Genomic DNA, 6267 nt, shown 5'->3' with positions numbered 1-6267 from the left:
AACAGCAATGGCTTCTGCCAAAAATGCCTTATATTGTAAAATGCTTTTTAATATCTTTAGTACACATTATTTAATTTCTTTCTCAGAGAAGCCCCTATGAGAAGGATGAAAAACTCTTTGAAGAAAAAAACAACTATTACACAATCAAGCTGTCCCTCTTCTCTTCCAGTTATATAGCCAAAGGAAATAAAATCACTATCTCAAAAAAATACCAACACACCCATGTTCATTGCAGCATTATCCACAACAGCCAAGATATGGAAACCACCTAAATATCCATGGACAGATGAATAAAGAAAATGTGGTGGATACACACACACACAATAGAATATTACTCAGTCATAAAAAAGGAAAGCCTGCCATTTGTGATAGCATGGATGAACCAGGGGGATATTAAGTGAAATAAGCCAGGCACAGAAAGACAGATATTACATGATCTTACTTATATGTGGAATCAAAAACAGTTGAACTCCTAGAGGGAGGGAGTAGAATGGTGGTTACCAGGATCTGGAAAGGCAGGGGAAATGGGGAGATGCTGATCAAAGGGTACACACTTTCAGGTATAAGATGAACAATTCTGGGGACCTGATGTACAGCATGGGTGCGTATGAGTGTGGTAATTTTTTGGTAATCATTACACAATATATAGGTATATCAAAGGAAAAAGGCCTCACTGATATCACATTATAGAAGAAAACTATGTGAGAGGCAGTCCATGAAAAAGGAAAATAATACACTCATGCCCCTCAAGGAGGCTTCAGAGGGACCGCAAATGAGGAATTATTTATATGGTAAACATGGGCCCAAAGAGAGACAGGAACCAAGGCCAGCTTGATGAGTTTGAGACAAATGTTATTTCCTTTCTCTTTATAGTCTTTGCTACCTGTCACCCCTCTTCCATTTCCCTCTCTTCACAGATCTCTTCACCACTTTCTCCTAATTCCTTCCCCAGTCCCAACCAGAACTCCTGACGAGGGTAATCCAGATGAAAACTAACTGGGGAGACTTCAAAGTGTTTTTTCAGCTCAAAGCCTTCTCATGCTCCAGCCCTTTGTAGGTGGGCACACCAATTCATCCTTCCTTGGCCCTTCCCTACAGCCTCCCACCCACACAAACTATCCCAGATAATTCAACAGGGAGTAAAATATTGCTCACAAAATGCAGTAACTCACTGCCCACCTTCGTCAGAGATTCAGTATCCCACAGGGGCCAATAAAAACAGAATCATCAAAGAAAAAGGATAACTCGTAGGTTACCAGTAATGCAATTATTATCAACTGGGATTCTCAGCCTAGGAGTGTCTTGTTTACAAATCAGCAAGCCAGATAATAGGATTTCTTTTCTACAGCCTTGATGTTGATGAATTTCCCCTCACATTCCATGGCTTGTCATTCTTGCCTCTCCAGGCCAGCTAGAGGCTGGCTTTGCTCTCAGTAAAACAGGACTGACTCAAAACACTGGCTATATTATTATCCTAGAGACAGGGCACAGGGGCTGGTTTGTTAGGTATTTCCCAAGTAGAACAGGTTTTCTTTTTTTTTTTTCTATCACCTGTTGCTTTTTCTCTCTCTCTTGCTATAACTCTTGATTACCCTTATTTATGACTACATTGTTTGCCTAGGGAGGCAGCTATGCCATTGCAATGGTTGAGGTCTCATGTTATCGGCAGTAATACTGTTAGAAACTTGCATCATTCACCTTTTCATGTATCATCACTCAGAAGATAATGATTGTGGCTAAGTCTTCAGAATAAGAAAGGTATAACAATGAGTACAAAAAAGATATCCCAAATTTGGACAACTAAATAATAAGAATTGCATAGTTGCTGATCTGGATGACCCAAGGGAATCCCTAGAGGTGCTACCTATGGCCTCTGGCCCATGGCCTCACTATTTTTTTGGTCATGTTGTAGCCTTTTCTTCATTTTTAGCCTCTTTCCATTATGAAAACTTTCATCTCTGCTTCAGTATATGTTAATCCACAGGCATCCATCCTGACACAAAGCTTCAGGTCATAGTTGAGATGATGTGTCAAAAGGGGGACCCATGTAATCTGTGGCAATAAGAGGAAAAGGGGAGGGTTTTCCCCTTAATGCCTAACATATAGTAGGTGTTCAATAAATTGTTTTAGGATGAATTTGGGGAAATAAATTAATATATTTCAATCATGTTTAAAATACTCCATATTTGACTTTTTTAAAAAAAGTTTGAATTTTTTTCTTAATGTGTCAGGAGTTGCTGCACAGGGGGAAAGCGAAGTTCCCAGGAATAAGATGTGCAAGAAGGAGGCAACCTTGCATCTCAGGGCTGAGTTCCCTAAACTGTGTGCTTGAGGGAAGTTCTCCCCTTGTAGACACACTGCTGAGTGTTAAGGAAGCGCCTAGACTCCACTCTGATCAGACTTGGTTCTGAGGCCTATGAAATGTTGATGGGAAGAACAGAAGCAGGAACATCTATCTATTCAAATTTGCAAGAGGTGGAAACTTTTATTCACCTTCCTGGATAGACTGTTCCTTTGTCAAAGTAAAGCTAAGGCCATGGAAAATGAGCTATTTGAGAGTCTGTCACTCCAAGGAAGAACATGCTGGCCTAATTGTCCCCCAAGCCAGGAGAGAGAATTGTAAAAAACAATTAAACAGGCCTAAGTAAAAGTCCAGCACATTATTTATTTAAGACTGAATCAGGACTGAGTCATTCTAACTCTGAAAAAAGAGTGTTGTTGGAGTCTTATATATTTGATGGGACTGCCCTATTGAAAACCATTGTGAAGTCTGGTTTCCCAAGCAAGAAATGACACTTTCACTGTCAATCTTTCTAGGAATCTGGCAGAATCCAGGACCGGGATTACCCTTATTTATGAAGTGACCTTAGACTAACAGTGGCTCTCTGGGCCTCCAGACAATTGGCCAGGGACTCTAAAAACCAGAAACAAAGTTGAGATAACTCCAGGCTGGTGGAGAAAAACAGCTGGCCTTTATCACCAGAACGTGCCCCATAGAAGCAACAAAGCAAGCAGCAAGTGACCTTCTTAAGGGCCTGTGGGCCTCATCAAGATCTGGAGGAGTCATCTACTACTCACTGCTGAGTGAGAGGGCTAGGCAGTGTCTTTAAGGTCCTGCCAGCTTTAACATTGTATGCTTTTTCTTTTGTTCAATCTCTCACCACAACTGGAAGTGTTGCCTCAACTACACAGGAGAAAGTTTGCAGTAACTTAGAGAAAACATTATTTTAATCACCAGCATATGTTCTCCGGCTCCCTGGACAAATCTGCTGCAGTGGATGTGAATCCATTGAAACCAGGGGTCTCCAGTGCTCCTGACTCCTCACAGCTCTGTTCCTATGACAAGGATGGTCAGCAAAGCCAGCAACCTTGAAGGGGGACCTTCTCCTAATCTCCTCCCTGCCTGCTGAGAGAGTGTACAGAAGCAGCCACCTGTCAGCTGCGATGAATCCAATGATAATTACATAAATCATTAACAATACTTGATATGTGCCCATCACATTTCTCATTTCAAAGTGCTCGTAAAATTATATCTTATGGGTGGCGCTGCCGGCACAACAGAATTCCAAGGAAGATTATGGGCTAAGTAAATAAAGCCTGGAGGCTGCTTTAAAGCTTAGGAGTCTGTTATTAACACTTTCCTCCTTTTTGTTTAACTTTTTCTTATGGAAATGTTCAAACATACCAAAAATAGAGAAAATATTATAATGAGTCCTCATGTATCCATAACCTAGCTTCAAAAATTATGTATGGCTTTACAGTCTTGTTTAGTTCATAACTGCAACTTCATTGAGGGTGAGTGCTGGGGTATTCTGAAGCAAATCAGTGACAACATATTTTACCCATGGATACTTTGGTGCCATTAATAAAAACCCCCTAGGTTATTCTATTAATTTGAAATCTACTATAAATCTATCTGATGAATAAATCAAACAGATTTTAACAAATTGCTTCTCTTGCCAAAGTTTCCCATTTGCTAGAACTAGAGATTATTCATCAAAATAGCTATGACAGTAGAAACACACCACTTGTCTACTCACACAAGACATAGCATACTTAGAATAGGAATAGATCTCTGATTTGATGTCCCAGTAATTTAGAGATTGATGATATCCTACCGATACTTTAAGGAGCAGACATTTTAAAACGACGGTACAGACCCACTAGTCTGACCTTTTCTCTGTTAGTCACAGTTGGGCTGTAGTCATTCCCACATTCCCTAAGATTAGAACAGGTAATGGGTCACCTGTGTGACCTGCACCAAGGCCAGCCCCACCGCCCCCGGCCACAGAAATAAGATCTCTCTCTCTGTCTCTGTGTGTGTGTGTATGTATGTGTGTATGTCTGTTTCTGCCTCTCCCACATCACACACACACACACACACACACACACACTCACACACACAGCACCTCGCTGGGAAGAAATGAGCAGGTATGGAAGAGACATTCCCAGAGATGGATCTGTACTGCGCTCAGTCTTGACTTATTTGCTGTCAGTGCTCCAAGGGATGAGCTCTGGAGGTCACCAGTAACTTGGTCAAACATCCCCAGCTACTTCTTCATCCTTCTGATCCAATCAAGAGATTCCTACACTGAAGTTTTACCTTCATAAAACATTTTGTGATTTTTTTGAAATGTGGTAAAGAAGAATTTAAGCTCTTCCGCAGGAGGTAACTACTAGAAACTGAAGATAAACTGTCAAAAGTGGCTGTTTCTAAGGATGGAGAAGGGGATGGCGGGGTTAGAGGAGGTGGTTGCTGCACGATGTGTCTTGCATGCAATTTGATCATTTAACTTTTTGCCATAAATACATACTCATTAAAATGTTTAAAATAAACTTTTTAAATGTAATCAAGCAAACACAGAAATGCACATGTTTTTTAAACTGGTGAATAAAGTGCTTGAATCTTTTTGCTCCCTCATCTTCATTTCCTGACCTCTAAACTCTGGAGGCCTCTGAGCTCAGTTCCCTCAAATTTTCCTCTTCTCTGTATGCACTCTCTGTCTTGGAATATCACTCAGCCCACAGCTTGAAACACCAACCATAAGCTGGTAGCCTCTGAATTTGTATCCAAGTCACAGAACTTTAACTTACACTTCAGATTTGCAACTGCCTTATCAAATTGCCTCTGGATGTCTAACAAGGCTTCAGTCTTAACATGTCCAAAATGTCCCCATCACATCCACTCTTCCTGTGATGTTTACTGTGTCAGGAAATGGAAACAAGTGAGTACTCCTCTCTTTCTCTGCAACCCCACATCAAATCCGTAAGAGATCCTTTCAGTCCTCTCCTGCCTCTGAAGGCAACAGCCTCCTCTTCATGGGCGTCCCCTGCTCTTCCCCTTGCCTTGTTGCTTTCTATTCCACACCTAGTAACCAGTGGGATCCCTTTAAAAAGTAAGCCAAGGCCAGGTGCAGTGGCTCATACCTGTAATCCCAGCACTTTGGGAGGCTGAGGCAGGCAGATCACTTGAGGTCAGGAGTTTGAGACCAGCCTGGCCAACATGGTGAAACCCTGTCTCTACTAAAAATACAAAAATTAGCTGGCCATGGTGGTGGGTACCTGCAATCCCAGCTACTGGGGAGGCTGAGGCACGAAAATTGCTTGAACCCGGGAGGCAGAGGTTGCAGTGAGCTGAGGTGGCGGCACTGCACTCCAGCCTGGGTGACAGCATGAGACTCCGTCTCAAAAATAATAATAGTAATTATTATTATGAAATAAATAAATAATAAAAATAAAAGGTAAACCAGATGCTGACATTCCTGGACTCAAATCCTCCGGTGCCTCCCAATTCACTCAGAAGACAGAGCCAGCCCCCACACCAAGGCCCGTGGGCCACATGGTCCATCTCCAGCCTGTCTGACTCCTGCCATCTTCCCCATCAGGCATTCTGCTCTAGTCTTTTTACTATTCCTTCAGATGCCAAAATCCTTTTTGCCCCAGAACCTTTGCTCCTGCTGGCATGCCCTTTCTCCAAATCTCACTCGCCCCATCCCTTCCTGCAGGTGTGTGCTCAAAGGTCACTTGTCAGAGAGGTCTTCCCTGATAACCCTGAAGAGTACCCACACTCATTCACTGGCCCCTTGTCCTGTGTCCGTCCCTTCACAGCAAGAATCCTTAAATCATGCATTATATATTTAATGGTTCATTTTTAATATTGTCTGTCTCCCTCACCCCACCCCCAATAGAATCTAAATTCCATGAGGAGAGGGGCTTAACTCTTATTCGATGCTCTATTTCCATTACCTGGATCAAGTCTTGGCACAC

At 42.1% G+C, this 6267-nt stretch overlaps 1 long non-coding RNA gene across 2 annotated transcripts in view; it reads left to right on the top strand.

The window, feature by feature from the left end:
- Positions 1 to 4910, top strand: part of LOC134736927 (uncharacterized) — a 38591-nt gene extending 33681 nt beyond the window's left edge. For both annotated transcript variants that reach the window (XR_010121422.1, XR_010121423.1), the window contains one exon: positions 2818 to 4910. This is a non-coding gene — a long non-coding RNA (uncharacterized lncRNA). The remainder of the gene's footprint in view (positions 1 to 2817) is intronic.
- The last annotated feature ends 1357 nt before the right edge of the window (positions 4911 to 6267 follow it).

The sequence above is a fragment of the Symphalangus syndactylus genome, chromosome 6 (genome assembly GCF_028878055.3).
Source record: "Symphalangus syndactylus isolate Jambi chromosome 6, NHGRI_mSymSyn1-v2.1_pri, whole genome shotgun sequence".
In the NCBI taxonomy this organism is placed as follows: Eukaryota; Metazoa; Chordata; class Mammalia; order Primates; family Hylobatidae; genus Symphalangus; species Symphalangus syndactylus.
This window is presented reverse-complemented; position numbering and strand designations above follow the sequence as displayed.